The sequence below is a fragment of the Pseudopodoces humilis genome, chromosome 7, assembly GCF_049639895.1.
Source record: "Pseudopodoces humilis isolate 2021_Gansu_Grassland_sample_001 chromosome 7, ASM4963989v1, whole genome shotgun sequence".
Lineage (NCBI taxonomy): Eukaryota > Metazoa > Chordata > Aves > Passeriformes > Paridae > Pseudopodoces > Pseudopodoces humilis.
This window is the reverse complement of record NC_142206.1, coordinates 59,711,705-59,726,216: the sequence shown is the minus strand read 5'-3', so window position 1 is coordinate 59,726,216 and position 14,512 is coordinate 59,711,705. Positions and strand designations below refer to the sequence as shown.

At 45.6% G+C, this 14,512-nt stretch overlaps 1 protein-coding gene across 7 annotated transcripts in view; it reads left to right on the top strand.

Moving 5' to 3' along the window:
- The first annotated feature begins 907 nt into the window (after positions 1-907).
- FBXO34 (F-box protein 34) overlaps positions 908-14,512 on the top strand; it is a 39,148-nt gene continuing 25,543 nt past the window's right edge. For 2 of the 7 annotated variants that reach the window (XM_014257464.2, XM_014257465.2), the window contains exon 1: positions 908-1,018. The gene's annotated coding sequence lies outside the window, so the exon portion shown is untranslated. Of the gene's footprint in view, positions 1,019-11,724; positions 11,848-13,558; positions 13,647-14,075; positions 14,200-14,512 lie in introns of those variants that run through there. The other 5 variants (XM_014257468.2, XM_088058168.1, XM_014257470.2 and 2 more) reach the window with 3 other exon arrangements.

The window sequence follows — 14,512 nt, the reverse complement described above, 5'->3', positions numbered from 1 at the left end:
CCTTTGATTTCAGAGGATTTCTCCAGTGCCCTTCTCTCTTTCTCGCTGCAGGCTGAGGCTTCTTGAGCACTGCACAGCAAAGATGGCTGGGGTGACACTTGCATGACAAACCACTGCTATGGACACATCTGCAGCAGGAACAGCAGCTCACGTTTTCCTCTGCCAAGGACAGATGGCAGCAAAGGGTATTTAGTGATTTTGCTGAGGAGGAAACGTTGCCAAAACAAGCTGGCAAGACTGGCACCACGCTGGTGGGGTTCCAGTAGGGAGGGACAGTCTCAGTGACCTCCCTCCAGCTCGTTTGGGATGGACTGCCCAGGGAGATGGTGGAGTCACCATCCCTGGAGGTGTTTAAAGAAAAACTAGACGTGGCACTCAGTGCCATGATCTGGTTGACAGCGTGGTGTTTGGTCATGGGTTGGACTCGATGATCTCAGAGGTCATTTCCAACCTAATTGATTCTGTGATTCTTTTGGCTCTGCAGTGGGGTGTTCAGTAGGTTTCAAAGACAAGAGATTTATCGAACGACTTTTTGGCCTCCTGTAGAGGACCTTACAGATTTTTAGCTCGTTATCACCAGACTAAAATTCACTGATAAGCTGCCGGTGCCCCGCAGCGGGCTGGGAACTGGCACCCTCGTGGCTTCCAGTGCCACGTTGGTCGCTAAGCCTCGTCGGCGAGCTGCAAGCCCGGCTCACCGGGGAGAGAGAGCGGGGGACCACGGGGTCGCCAGAGCCGGGGGCTGCCTTGGAACTCGCTGGCCTCGAACAGGGCCTTGCAAGGAGCGAGGAGCCCGGGAAGCGCCCCGAGCCGAGCCCCCGGTGCCTGGTGCGGCGGGGCGGCCGGTGCCTGGCGCGGCGCGGGGGCGGCTCCGCGTCCCGCCCCGTTCCGCCCCGGATTGGCGCGGCCGCCCGGCTCCTCCCGCCGCCGCCGGGCGCAGGGGGGATCCGGCGGAGCCGAGCCGAGCCGAGCCGAGCCTGGCGGCTCCGCCACGGCCCGTCCTCCGGCCCCGCTCCCGGTAGGCTCCCGCGGGCGCGGCAGGGGTGGGTGGGCGCTGGGTTCGGCGCGGTGCGGGCAGGTGGGCGGCGAGCGGCGAGCCGGGCCCGCTCGCAGCGCCCGCGCTCCGCCGGCCATGGCGGGTGCGGGGCCGCCGAGGGGCCGCTGCCTCCCGCAGGACGGGGCCGTGCTGAGGGCACCGCGCTCTGTCCCCGCTCCGCTCGGCTTTATTTTATCCTCTCGCTTTATTCTGTCCGCGGTGCTCCCCCAGCGCCCGTGCCCCGCTCCCGGCCTCCCCGGGCGTTTTGTGGTGCTCCCTCCCGGGCGCCGCTGGCAGCGCTGCCGCGGCTCTCCCGGCCCGGCGGGTCGGGCAGCGGGAGCTCAGGAGCGGGGCCGTGCCCCCCGCACCGCCCGATCACCGTGCGGGGTGCGGAGCATCCCCGCTCCCCGGGATTGCGTAACGCGCCTGTCCCACGCGTGGCCGGGGACACCGAGCCCCCCCTGCTTTCTGCGGGCCAGTCTTTTCGCCGACCCTCTTTTAAAAGCAACCCCCCTCCCAAACCGCCTGTTTTCCCCCCAAAATTTGATCTCCTCGGTTGCGGTCGCTTCCTGGTCGTGTTTTTTCTGCACTGTTTCCCCCGTGGTTCATGCATCGATCAGCCGCCCTTCAGAAGGGAGGGGTTGTGAACTCGCTGAACATAAACAGTGGTCCGAAAAAAGCTTTAATGGTTACTAGGTATTGTGATAATTCTTGAATAACGCCTTCACGTGGGGATGGCGTAAGAACCTAAGGAAAGGTTAAAAGTACAGTTACAGTGGAAGTGATTTCTTCTCGGAATTACTTCCTCCAAGGCCTTACTCGAAACAATAAGCGTAGCTTTTAATTTCTTCAGTAAACCGAGGTTATTGACTTGTGCCATGCGGCTCCCAGTTGGAAAAATCTGCTTGGATCAGCCGGACAAGTGGGTCTAAGGCTCGTCCTGCGAGGTGCTTCGTACAACGCCCAGCAGCCGCGTGTGTCTCTGCTGTGTTTTTAAATAACCGGCTTGGATGGGGCTGCAAAGCTCAGCCCCAGCAGCCCGGGGCGTGTTGCGGGCTGTAAAACCCTCCTGCGAGGCCGTGTAAGTACTCCTGGGGCTGCACTGCCCTGCCGGGCGCTGTCCTGGCCGTGCCACAGCGCTCGGCATCCAGTTTTGGTGGCTGGAGATACCCAGGGGAGCTGTGGAGCAGGCGCAGGCTCCAGCCGAGAGTCTTAATGAGTGTTTGCGTAGTGCTTCGTGTTTTCTCGGATGAAAGGTTTTACATAATTGGCCATTATAATTGTCTGTCACCCCTAGAGAAGAGCCAAAAAAGCCCCTAAAAAACAAGCGTGGAGGTAGGTAGTTGTCTTAAAAGTCCAAAGTCTAAATGTGCCTGTAGGTTGTGGATGCTGTTACTGTTCAGTTTGGAGGCAGCAAAATGACTGAGTAAAAAACCAAAATTAAATAATTAATCTAATTCTGTCCTCCTTTTGAGTCATTTGATCAGCATCATCGGGACAAATTACATCCTGCTAGCATTTGAGATGCTCGTTCTTTGGTGCCCAGAAGAATTCCTAATGTGACTCTGGTTCTACTGGTGTTAATGTTGGTTGTATTTTTTTGTTTGTTTCCCCTTGAAATCTTAACTGGAAGCCTTTTACAGTGTTTTGATTCCTTTTTAATAAATGGCTAATCCCTTGCTGCAGGGGATGGGAGTGTTTTGAACGCAGCGTTTTTGGATCCTGAGGGGAGGGGGAAGGGAGTGCCTTGTGTTGCTTTCCAGCAGCCACCCGCCTTCCCCAGCCTGAGTGAAAGGGCCTTATTGACTGATTTTGAAGGTAACCTGCCCAATTCTCCTCTTACATGCTAAAAACCCATAAATTTGCTGTAGCACAGAGCCTTTGAGGGGAAGAAATGGAATGTCAAGGAGCCTGGGCTTCATCAGGAGCAGCCTGGTAACAAAGGCACTGTCTGTTAATTGCATCGTGCTTATCAAAATCTCCCCTCCTAATGATTTAATAGGTGTGAAAAGTTGTGGGATTTGATTTAATACCACTGTCTTAAAATCATCCTGTATGCTCAGTATGACTAAGTTGTCGCTTTCATATTTAATTGGAGAGCGAGCAGAGGCTGAGGAGAAAGCTGGGGATGTTTCACTTGCACTAAATGATTTTTAAAATCATTTCTCCATTTGGAGAAGGATGGTGAAGAATTGTGAGTAGCTTGTTAAGTGCTAAGCTGCAGCTGAGTGACTTATACATTATAAAACATCTTTCTGTGTCTCTTAAATTTGGAAGCTCATCTTGATGCTTATGCTGCAGGTGTTTATCCCAGTGTTCCCAGACTGGTCTGCAGCTCCCATGTAAGGAAGGACTGTGCTTTTGGGGTGTGGAAGTGCCAGGTTAGGTTTGGCAGATGTGATGGTGAGCACTGTGTGGTGGATGCACGACACTGCCTGGGTAGTAACGCTCCCTGAGGTTCCAGGTGTCAACACGTTCATCACGATGTGTTATTTTAACTTCTCGGTGCCCTACAGCATAACCAAACCAGCATTTTAGTATAATCCTCACACAGAGGTTGTTGTATTCCCAGCAAATTGGGGATATTTCAATATTCCTGTTGCAGGTTTCAGAGAAGAGAGCAGCTTTTCTTGGACCTGATTGTTGAGTCTATAAGGAAAACACAGGACTGATCCTAAACCTATCATGAAAGATAATATAGCCTGGGAAACATCTCTTGCCCATGTCTGCTGGGATTTTTTGTCTCTTGTGGATTATTTGGTCATTGGATTTATCCCTGGATATTCCTATCCATAGATTTGAGCTTTTGAGGGAAATACTGGTTTAGTGAAAATTATGGTTGGAGATCTCTTCCCAGCTCTATAAGCTCTGCAGGAAGGAGGGCACAGGAATGCTGCTTTGGTATGTGTGGCTGCTCCATTTTTATTTGTACCATATTTTACTGGCTTTGTTTTCTAAGCTATTTTGATTCTCTTAACTTATTAAACTTAGAGTCTATTAAAGTCAGTGTGACAGTCTTTCTTTAATGTAGGAATGTTGTCCTTTTTTCCCAAATGTCATTTTTTTCCCCCCTAAAATATGAAATAGAATAATTGTCCATAGTGCAGATTCTGCCTGTAATTGTGGGATTGGTATTTGGAATTCACACTGTAATTGTGGATTTAGTGTTTTATTCCCCAAATAACTTTTTTTTTTGTCTTTGTTGTGGAAGGGGAATATCTGCTGTATCACTTGCTAATCCTGCTGTTGCAGTTTTATGCCTAGAGCATAACTGGAGCTGAATCTACCGCTGTAGGCATGGTGCTTGGTTTATTTAACTCATTTGGGTATCAAACACAGAGAAATCACAGCACAACTGTTTGGTGTAGGTACAGGATGAGCATCAGCGATATGATGACCTGGCTGTCCAATTTTGGGTGTCTGCAGCGTCATTGCAATGGGTGTCAGGGAGAGATGGATTAAATATAGTTCAGGTGTGCCCCAACATGTTGCAGCTCTCCTCCTGTTGCAGTACACGGCTAATAGGAATGTTTACATAGATCACCTTCCTACACACCCCAGGTTCAACCACCTCTTTGGTAGTAAGTTGCTGCTGGACAGCCACATGACTGCTTAAAGCTGTTTGGAGAGTAGAAGTACACTGCAGAGGAACACCTAAATGGCTGTTAATAAAGTGTCAGCTTTAAAAAGAAAAATTTAGAAATGGCTGACTGGTGTCTCGGGGTGTAGAAAATAGTGCTGTTTTTTTTTCTGTGTGATTAAAAAATAATCCTGCTTTAGAAGCTGTTCTGTCTGCAGTTCACAGCAAAGTGATGGCATTTGGGTAGCAGGGAGGCAGAATTCCTGCCAGTTAAAATCTTGCTGTCCTAATGTGCCATTCCGTGCAGTGCTTGGAAGCTGATATATAGTGTTCTTCTGCCTTGCAGCAAAACAACTAGTGATTAAAAATTCAGCAGATGCTGTGGTTCACTTAACTACTTGTTCTTGCATCATTCAGGTCATATCACACAATTAATGTTGCTAATGTTCAGTCTAGATTTTTTTTTGCTCTAAGAATGAAAATTATCTGAACTACCATGGGATTTACAGAACTGTTTTGGCAGGAACTGGGCTATGCAAAGTAAGTTATTCAGGACTGTTTTTGCCCTTCCCCTAACTTGGAGAATCTTCTTTTGATTTCAGAAATATTATTTCTTTGTGCCAGACAGGGCTGTAATTTCTGCAGCTTTTCTGACTTTAAAAATCAAAGTGTTTTCTTTTGATTGCTTTGAGATAAATGAGACTCCCTAGATGAGAAGGAAGAGGGGGAGAGCACGATAGGTGTAAGTGCTTGCTTTCTTATTTAAACTCAGTGTTTCATTTGGCCACAGAGGTATTTTTGTAAGAGAGTTCTCATTTTGTTGCGGGCAGGGTTTCTGCTGCTTTCAGTACATCCACTTTTAACTTGTACAATTTTGGTTAATAGTATTCAATCCAGGGTGTCACTTACTTGACTTTGAAATTAGCGTTAAACTTTATCTTCCCCTCCCTATGTTCCTTTAATTATGTAAGTTTTGGGTTCTTTTTGTAACAGGCACACATTCTAGAAATCTTTTCTGGGCTGCCTGAAAGTAATATTCATGTAGGAAGAGACTTGTGGTTTGTTTTTACTTCTTTTATCAGTTTTTTACTTGGAAGCTGGTGTTTAGGAAGAAGCTTAACCACTCTGTGATCAGTGCAGCAACTTGGTTTTGGTTGTCCTCCCTGCACCTTCTCAAGACTCTCCTGCTGCTGCTGCAGTGGGAGATTCTCCTGGGTGGTGCTCCCTAAACTGGGTGGATGTATTGATATGAGCCTTCATGGCTTGTGCTGTTCTAAGGAAGATAAAATGCAGCCTGACAACACAGAAAAATTGCTGGGTCTTTCAGTGTCTTTGAGAGGAACTTGCTGTGGGCTCCAGAGCTGGGGAGATTAAATTGAGGATATGGAACACAGGTAGAGTATTTTGGTCAAGGGCACACACGAGGTTGAGCCCTTGCTGGAGAGCTGCAGGGCTGAGGGGCAGGTTGTGTCTTTTTAAGTGCAAAGCAAGGGGCAAATCCATAATAGGAATGGAAAAGTTGAATTTGTATCACACAGTATATGATGGATGCTCCTGTGAGCCAGGTTTTGGAGAAGTAATGGGCGAAGCCAGGAGCCTTTGTTGACACATGTTGTTTGGACTTGCAGTTTGGGTGACTTTTTGTGATCTGTCAATTAGCACATCAAGAAGATGTATTTTTAGTCAAGGCAGACATTTTTCTTTGGAAAAACCTGTTTGGACTATTAACTCTAAATGTTCTTTGAGAGAACTTGTCTCATTCACGTTGTCAGCAATCAGTTTGAAAAATGAGGTCTTAAATATGTAAACCCTCCCCCAGCCTCTTGAGTGTCCTGTTCAGAATGACAGAAAAGAAGGATTCAGGCTGGTTTTTGCATATTCCTGCTTCCATGAATGCACGTATCCAATGTGCTGTACTTGCAGAATTGATATTCAGGATAATATGTTTAATCTTCAATTGCAAAAAAATAGCTTCACACATAGCTAATTCCATCTGCTGGAGAAATAAGAGCGAGGCTAACTTCATCACTTATTTGGGACCTGCTTTTTGCTCTGCTAATTACTATGTATGAACTTTGGAAATTTGCATAATTTTTTGGCAAACCTAAGCGGCAGCCATTTAATTTAGAATTTTTATTAACTTTAAACATCCCTAGCAACTCCTAAGCTACTTCTGGTTCATTTTGTGGTTTTGGTGTTTTACAGGTTTTGATTTTGAAAGCTTCAGTAGCTTCTTTTTTCCTTGCAATGACTTTGTATAAGCAACAGCAGCTTGCTGCCATTTTCAGTATCTTTCAACCTGCAACGTGACACAGAATTCCTTCTGTCATTCTGATAAAAAAAAAGTGTTGAAGTTAAGTTCTTGTAAAAAAAAAAATCTAAAAAAGTAAAATTAGAAGGTAGGTTTTGGTTGCTCTTCTGCAGTGTGAGAAGAGCACTTGCAATATTTTAAGAGTAGATGCATTTCCAAAAGTAACCTTGGGGAAACTGGGGCATGTCAAGTCTGGTCCTAATTCTGGTAAAAGCTGGTCTTATGATGTGAATTTTTAAGCTCCAAAGAATTTGGATATAAATTCATCATTGCAGATAGCTAGTAAATGTTCTGTCTTACTCAAAGGCTGCATTTTAACACTTTTTCAGCTTCCCAAGCTTCAGCATGCCTTTTCCACTTGGTTTGCTTTTGTTTTTGTGACTTCCACCTTTCACTGATTTTGCTGGTTGGCAGTCAGTGGAGGCAGATAATCTGTAAAATATTGAAGCAGTTGGAATTTTATAGCAAAAAATACTGTCTGCTTTATTGGAATGCTGTCATTTGGAGTCAGCTGTTACGTGCTGATTTTCTTTTGGAGTCAATAGACTGGATTAATTTTAAAATTTGAATTATTCATGCCCACTTTCTGTCTCAGTACCATCTGAAACTTCCTATGTTGCTCTGTGCAGTTACGCTCCTGAGTCTTTGTCCCTCTTTTCTCATCCCTCTTGCTCCGTTGACCACTTAAAAATGCAATTTCTTCCTCAGGATGAACAGGGTTATATTGCCAGACTCTTTAATTCCTCTCTAATTGGCAGAAAGCCAAGCATAAAATCTTCTTCATAAGTCACCCTAGAGGTTTCTTTGTATGTGCTATTATTTTCTTTGCGTGCTAACATTACTGAAAATACTTTTTCTTTTTTTTTTCCCCTCCCCCCAAGTCTAGACCAAGCATAATTATGTTCGTGTGTATGGGTAGGCTTGGGTGTTGCCATGCTGCAGTCCAGCAAACAATTTGAAGTCCTTGGGCAGTTTAAAACCAAAATTTCTTGTAGCATCAAAGGCAGCACTATCCCCTCTGCATCTAGGGAGGTGAAGTAATTTTCTGGTGTATCTGAACTTCAAAGACAAGCTCATGGCTTGTGCCTGTGGTCTGGCTTTCTGAGATGTGTCATACTGGAGGCTATATTTTAAAAAAATAGTTTGGACCCTAAGTTCAAGCAGGACTTGTGCATCAGTGATAGTGGCTTGTGTTGGATTGTGGATTATGTTCATGTGCTTCCAGAGGCACCCCAGTTCTCTCTTCACTTATGAAACTCTTCTTTGAAGTCTTTGTTCTGAGCTTCACCTTTATTGTAAAAATCCTTTCCATCATGAAGCCTTTGCTCTTGTGTTGAGCCTCTTAATGTTTTTATGTCTTCAGAGTTTCTGTGCTTCCTCCCACCTTGACTCCTGAGGTTGAGACAAGCTCCCTGTAAATGTACATCCAAAACTGCCCCTTTTTCTCCTGCTGAAAGGCAGCTCTTGCTTTGCCATGATGTCAACTGTGATTTTCCCTGTTCATTTCCCTTCCTGACCTCCTACATGTGTCCTGGAGGATCCTCTGCTGAGCAGTGAGGACATGCAAGGCATAGTACCTTAAGACAAGTGTCAGGCACTTGGTAAGGCAATTCTAAAAGAAAAAACCCTTAAATCTTGTTGCCTGAAAATGGTTTTATACACTTCAGTTTAACAATCATGGCACCAGAACTTGTCAGCAGGTGTGGGACAGACTGTAGTTCCTCGCATTTTTTCCACTTAATTTCCTCACTAAAGAAGGATGACACTCTACCATTGGTTGTTTTTTTTTTTTTTTTTGTTTCGTTTCTTTTGTTTTTTAATGAGATAACTTTATCTTAATAAACAGATGAATGAAGTGATGCAAAGAGTGCTTGGTTTTGCGGCTGAAATCTCTGGGAATCTGCTGCTGCTTCTGAAACTGGGGCTGTGGGAGGATTACTGATAGCAATGAATCCATCTTCCATGGTGTTAAGGAAAAAAAAAAAAGTTCCTGTATTTCTCTTAAAGTGCTTATGGATTTTTTTAGATGCAGTAGGACTGCAGATGTAATCATACTAAAATATAAAACAACTCGAATTGGTCTCTCAGCAGAAGGAGTTGGAGACGTGACTTTGGTAGAAGTTACCGAGAATTGTGTTTTTAATGCAGCTTTGCAGCCTGTGTGGATGGGAGCCCAGAGCAGTCTGAGTCATGCTTCCTCCATGGAGAGGACATGGGATGCCACCAGCAATGGACTAAACCAGTTTTCCTAATGATCGCTTTGTTCAGCTTTAGCTACTTATGGGGTTGTTAAGATGGTGTCAGCTGATGTGTCAGCTGGAGGCCATGGGGTAAATTGTAGGATAAAGAGCAGTAGTTTACATACCTTTGTAGCAAATGTCTCTGCAGCATTCTGTACACTCTTCTTGCCTTAAAAGGGTTTTTTTTTTAGCCCTTTTTGCTGTTTTGGATCAGTAGCTGTATGGAGTGAGGAAAAAAGGGTTGTGTATGGATTTTGTGAGGTTAACACAGCTTCATTCCTGACTCGACTGAATCCAACAAAGTGAAGGCACCAGTGCATCCTGCAGGGATGGCCCATTTTCTTAGGGAAAATATTTTTAAGAAATTGGGAAGAACTTAGGAAAATGTCGAGGAGCAAGTAAAAACCGAGTGAAATTCACTCAGTTGAGTGAATTCAGGGAGTGAAAATGGTTGCATCTCTAGTGGACCTATACAGAGCAAGTTTGTTGATGTTGCTTTAATGGTGGTTGTAAGGTTATTTTAATTTAATATTTATATATTTGTTTTATTTTAAGGCTTTGGGGAATGCCTCCTATCACCTGTGTTCCTTGGGTCACAAATAGACTTTACTGGGATATATATGTAAGGCAGAGGCTGCTGAGAGAAGCTTTGTCTTTAATTAGACCAGTGGGTATCACTGGGGTGGAGGGGAAGAGATGAGTGAGCTTTTGAGCCTGAATAAATGTCAGATTGTATTTTATCAGAATTACAGTTAGGAATCAGGGATTCACTGAGTTTCCATTTGGCTGTGGGCTGTCTGGGGCTTTTTTGCATCTTCCATCTCTTAGCTGCAGTTATGGGAAAGCTGCATCTACCACTTTACAGACGTAAGCACAGCTCTTCAGGGGAAGGAAGGGTAAATGACCCAGGTAAAATGAGCCAGGCTGGAGTCAGTAAAACTACCCAGAGTGCCAGCAAGTGATACCTGTGTCCTGAGTTTAATATATTCCCTTCCCAATGGGCATGCCCAGGAGGATTAGTGAGAGATGCTTTAACCTAAAGCTACTAGGATCAGCAGTACTTTTTTTTTCTCCCCTCTCAAAAGTGGTTTGCTTTTACTAAAATAACTAAATGCAGACATGTTAAGCTTAATATATACGTGTGTGTGGGTACCTGAGAAAGCATCCCATTAGGTAACCCTGTAACTTTCTTCTGGGGAGATGCTGAGAATATCACCTTTGCTGCCAGTCAGGACCAAGCCAGGCTTGTTAGCAGCTTGTAAGTGACAGCCCTACTTTGCTTTGTGGGTATTTTAAGTGATGAGGGTAGCAGAGCTCCAGGGAGAGGTGATAACGTCTGTGCTGGTTTTCTTCTTGATAGGGGGGTGGCGGAGGAGGAGGAGATAGGACTAATTGCATACCTTCCAATTCCAGTTACTTCATTACAGAATAATCATTGGAGCAGCCCTGCAATCTGCTCTGATAGCAGATAAGTGGCATGGCTCGAAGCACTTCAATCTAAACAAAACTTAAGTGCTTTTTCCTTTTTCCCTGGAGTAAAACTGTAATTTCGTTATGTGAATGTTAGCCAGGACAAAGTTGTTTTTGCAGCTGTCATGATGATTCTCTGGACTTTGTGTTAGAGGTATGTCCCCAGTGTATGTAGCAAAAATATCCTAAAATACTGCATTCCCTTACCTGGAAGCTTCAGTTGAAGGCTCTCCAAATGTTTGCCAGGTGAAGATCTGTTTAGCTTTGACGTTAGATGTCTCAGAGGGTTTAGATATAAACCAGTGAAGGTTTGGATTATATTCCTTTCCATAGCAATACATGTTAATTAGCTTCTCTGTCTGCATTGGGCCCTGAAATAGTTGAGTGAAAGAGCCTGAGTGCATCTCGGCTGCTTCAGAATACGAGTCCCTGTGGTGAGGGTGGTCGCATTGAAGCATTGCCTCATTTTGGTTCTCTGGAGTAGAAATGGTTTCAAATGTAACTTGTGATGCAAAGGAGAATTATCTGGCAGAGCTTGGGAGAGAGAATTTGCCTTTCTTTGAAACGGGGTAAAAGTAAATTTGTACTCCAGGCTGAACCCTGGGAAATCAAAAGATCCCAGAATGTTTAGGTTGGGAGGGACCTTCAAGCCCATCTTGCTCCAGCCCCGTCCCATGGGCAGGGGCACCTTCCACTATCCCAGGTTGCTCCAAGCCCCATCCAGTCTGGCTTTGGACACTTCCAGGAATGGGGCAGCCATGGCTTCTCTGGAAAACTTGGGTCAGTATCTCATAAAATACCTGGAATTGCTGTTGATGATGATGACTTTAAGGTACCGATTTAGAGCCACAAGAGCACCCCAGACAAGTGCCTGGTATTGCACAGTGCAATACCGTCCAAACCTTAAACTCTCTTCAGGCTCATTTTTTTCTGAACTGCCACAGAACCATTAAATCTGATCTGTTCCTAAAAAGACAGCTGACTGTGCAATCTGAGCCACATAAAATTCTTTGTCTCTGCTTTGCACTTGAATGGAAAAGTAGTTTGTTTTCCCATTAAATTGACCTCAACTGTCGCTGCCCCAAAGGGGGTCTGTTCTTGCAGGCTCTACTTGGCCGGGAGGCAGAGTGTGCTTGGCTCTCCCTGTGTTTTGCTGCAAGCCTGCTAACTCACTCCAGGACAACGGGAGGATGGTAATGCACTAATGCAGGTATTTGTTAGCAGGTTAAATGTTTTGGGAAAGAAAATGTAAAATACTTGCCCAGTTAAAAGTTAGTAGTTTTGTAAGTTCAGGCTTGGTTGTGTTGGTTGTAACTTGGCTGATTGGGTTGATTGTGTAGATGCAACTGCAGCATTAAGCTCTGGGAGTAAAGTGAGGTGGTGTGAATTTCAAAGGAACAAAGACTACAAGGCCCCCTTAATTTAGTCTTACATTTTTAGGGTGGCTGTCAGAGGGAAAGGCCCAAACACACTTTGCAAACCAACCTGTGCATTATATACTGTAGTGGATCCATACCTTGATAAGAACAGTGTGACTTATTTAATGAGATGAATTACATCAGCTTTTTTGTTAGAAGAGGTATTTATTTATTCATATTGGGGAAAAATACATTTTTCTTGAGAGTCTGTAGCTGATCAGACTCCTAAATGCCTTTCTAGCCACTGATGTTGCAGGGACAGGAGGCTGGCAGGCTGGATTGGGTATTGCTTAAACAAAAATGAAGTTTAAGTCTGGCAGGGCTGCCTGACCCCCGCCTGCTGGGGACATTGACTCACAGTGCTCTTTGCTCATGGTTTCTTTGGGAGAATGTTTTAGGATGTGAGTCTCATGTGGGAGCACAGGTGCCACAGTGCCTTTTAAAGAGGTTGGGTGCCTTGACTTTGTAAGGAAAAGAAGCCAAAAAATGGGCTGTGATATCTTTCATGCTGGCCAAGCTGCTCCAAGGGTAACCCAGGTGGAAAGGGACTCACCTATGGAGAGGAGGTTCAGCTGGGTAGTCAGGAAGCATCAGCAAAGCACAGCTCCTTCCTACGAGTGGGCAAAGTTCCTCCACCTGTAAACACCATCACACACACCCAGCCTTGGCTCTTCTCTGGCTTCTGTTTGCCTTTTAATGGTTGTAGAGTGCCTTGGTGCTTCCTTCCTGTCTTCCTGGTGTTTGGCTCAGGGGTTTGATGGCCCCTCAGATGTTGGAATCAGCACATAGGAGCAGGTGGGTACTTGGTGAATGTCTGTGGGATTACACTGGTGTTTTTATGACCTGGGATGGCTGCACTGGGACTGCTCATGTGATTCCATATCCAGTACTTAGTTACCATCCATCTTCACTGCAGAAAATGAAGGCAAATTGTTACTGGAGACTTTTCTAGGGAAAAAAAAATTAATGAGTATCTGAAGGGCCACAATCCTGTGGATTGTGTGTGGTGTTGTGGAGCTGTGAGCAGGTTTTCCTTATTGCAGAAGCTGGATTGATTCCTTGGGGCTGGATAACATCTGATTTTTATACGAGGGAGGGGAAAAAGCTATCTGACTTTAATCTGAATTTACTAGGTAGTTAATAAGAAAGACCTCTGCCCTGAGTGACTTGCTCAGCCTATGTTGTATTGCAGGAGCTCCATGGAGATGAAGCCCGCTGGCTTTATTTTGCTCTGAAATCCATTTAGCTTAAACTCGCTTCCAGAATCTCATCCTCCCTGGTACTTCAGACTTGTGACTGGGTAACCTGCTGAGTGTTAAGGGCTGTGGCAAAGCCTGGGTGCTTTGGTGGCTGGGAGGTGACACTGGCACATGGAACTCATCCTTCAGGTGACAGGCAGAGGCACATTTCTGAAAGCTGTGTGCTCCTGCCTGTCTCATCCCTTTATAATCTGCAATTTATATTTAAAAGGAAAGGGATTTAAATTGTTTTCTGTGCAGCTGTGGTCCGTGGGAGCAGTTGGTTGTTGTGGTGTTTGGCCCTGGAGCTGCCTTGGTGGCCGATTGCGTAAGCCAGCAGGGAGAGAGCGAAGGTATTTGCAGCAGTCACTTGGAAACTGGGGTAATTCAAATCTCAATCAAGCTCAGGCTCAAACAGGTTGTGGAATTTATTTATACAACACCAGTGGGGTGTGTGACACTGCAGAGCCAAACAAACAGCGGTTCCCAGCCCCAAGGCTTGTGTTGGGTATTAGATAACGAGGGATGGGGTAATTACAGCCAGGGACATGGGTGGAGGGGTTAGAAGTGGGTGAGGGCTACATCCCTGTGGAGAACATGAAATGTGCCTCATTAATGGCAGTGTTAAGAAACTGTGGGTGCAGCTGGGGTTATGGGAAGGCTGGAGGTCAGCCCTGCAGAAGGAAGTGTTGACTGAGTTATTGGAGACGTGTGGATTAATAAGGGAAAGCGGAAGGAGGCAAAATGAAACCAGCCAAGTGTACAGGGAGGGGCTGGGTTACGCAGAAGCTGACGTACAACAGCAGTGGCTTTCCAGGGGCTTGAGGAATCTGGGTGTTAGAACAGCCACTGGGAATCCACACCCAGACCCCAAAACATGTGTGCTTGATGGGAAGAGAGGAACAGGTAAAGAAAAGGGTCCACTGTGACTTCTGGGGGCTTTGTGGTCCTTTCTCTGCTATATGTGTTCCCTGGGCTTTCATGGTGCCCGAGTGGCTTCTGCCCAGCCACCTGTAGTTTTGCTGGGATGTTTTTGGGGTGTACTCGATCAGTCAGCACTGAAGACCTTGAATTGGTGGTTTTCCATGTCAGCAATGCATGGGTTGCTGTTCCCAACATGTTCCCATGTGCCCTTTGCTCTGGGAAAACGGGATTTTTGATGTTTTAGGAGCTGGGTAGTGGTTGTTAGCACCGTTACTGTGTCACTAATTTCCTTTTT